This window comes from Echinops telfairi, unplaced genomic scaffold, assembly GCF_000313985.2.
Source record: "Echinops telfairi isolate 266 unplaced genomic scaffold, ASM31398v2 ScPeMD7_22;HRSCAF=79, whole genome shotgun sequence".
Lineage (NCBI taxonomy): Eukaryota > Metazoa > Chordata > Mammalia > Afrosoricida > Tenrecidae > Echinops > Echinops telfairi.
Genome location: NW_022103919.1, coordinates 12,626,251 through 12,627,849, shown reverse-complemented (window position 1 = coordinate 12,627,849; position 1,599 = coordinate 12,626,251).

The window sequence follows — 1,599 nt, the reverse complement described above, 5'->3', positions numbered from 1 at the left end:
GAAATGTGCTATTTGGAGCCAAGATTTACATAGGCTGAACAAGTAGCAGTGACAGGAATAAACGCCAGGCCTCTTGTCCCTACCCCAATATCCGTTCCCTTAACTACCCTGGGATATAAGAAGTCAAGTGAGCTTGGGAGAGTGAGCGTTCAGGGAGCCGGAAGCCTTCCGCTACAGAATCTGTGCCTCAGAGATAGGTCTCCCCAGATGTCTAGGCTAACGCCAGTTCATTTCAGTGTTCCTATGGCTTTTTGCCTTGGATGGAAAGGTTTTTCCACTACCACCTTTCCGATTATCCTGTTGCGAAAGGATAACCTGTCAAGTCCATCAAACCTGAAAAGCAGCAGGAATGTTCTGAGGTTTGTAGTGTGTATATTTTTCTCACCGATTAAATCTTCACTCCCCGGCTATCAGACAAAAGGGCGAAACACCGGCCCCGCCTCCTCTGAACGGAGAAGAGATTTGGAAACAGTTGGCAGAATGCACTACTCAAAGTGGAAAAACAAAAACTTCAAGCAACATCAGACGAGAAAGGCCAAGAACACGTGTGTTCAGGATAAAGTTTGTTTTCTGTAAGGGTAAAAGGTTGCTGCTCCGTGATGCTGAGCTATTATCGTTATTGTAGCCAACCGTTTGATCAACACAACCTAATGCTTTCCCTAAAGTACCTTCACTAGGAAAATATAGGGACATCTTTAAGCTAATCTCACTAAAGAAATACCAGGGTAAGACAAAAGGTGTTTCTTCACAATCATAGGACCTTTATTTAAAATATGAAGTGATTGTTTCTCCGCATATCCTCCTTGTAAACCTACACATTTTTAAAGATGGGGCTTCCTTCTCTAATGAATCACCAAAGATTTCGTCACTCTTTTTAAAAACAGCTTTTTAATATCCACACGTCATACAATCCAATGTTTGAATCATATCAAGAAAAGTTGTACAATTATCAGAATATCCAATTCTAGAACATTTTCTTCTTCCTTGTACTCATTGTTATTCGTGTAATTTTTTTCTAATTGTGGCAAATATATACACAACAAAATATTCTCTAATTCCACAGCTTCTACATGTATAATGCAGTGCCATTGATTAAGCTCTTGATGGGGTGCAACCATTATTGATCTCCTTTTCCAAATTATCCCACCACCATTAACATAAACTCAATGCCCCCTAGGTAACAACTCTTTCTCCTTCACCCATGGGAACCACTGGTCAAATTGGATTTCTTTTCTTTTTAATAGTTTTCTGGATAGACTCTTCACATATCATACAGTTCCATGGTTAAATCACTTTTTAGAAGAGCCATATATACATCATCATCATCAGTTCTAATGCTCCCTCCTCCTTCTGCATTGTTTGCTTCCCAAATCCCCTCACCCTCTCCACCCACCCGCCCACATCCCTGATAAACCTTCACATCGTTTTTTGTCTCTATGTGTCCAATCCTTCTGTGCCTCACCAACTGGGGAACCCAACAACAAAAATCAAAATGAAATGTCAAGAAGAAAATAATAATGAGAGATAAAAATACAAATGAAGAGTATGAAATATTTCTGCCAGAGAAGAAATTTCTGTGGAAGAACAAGCAAGAAATAC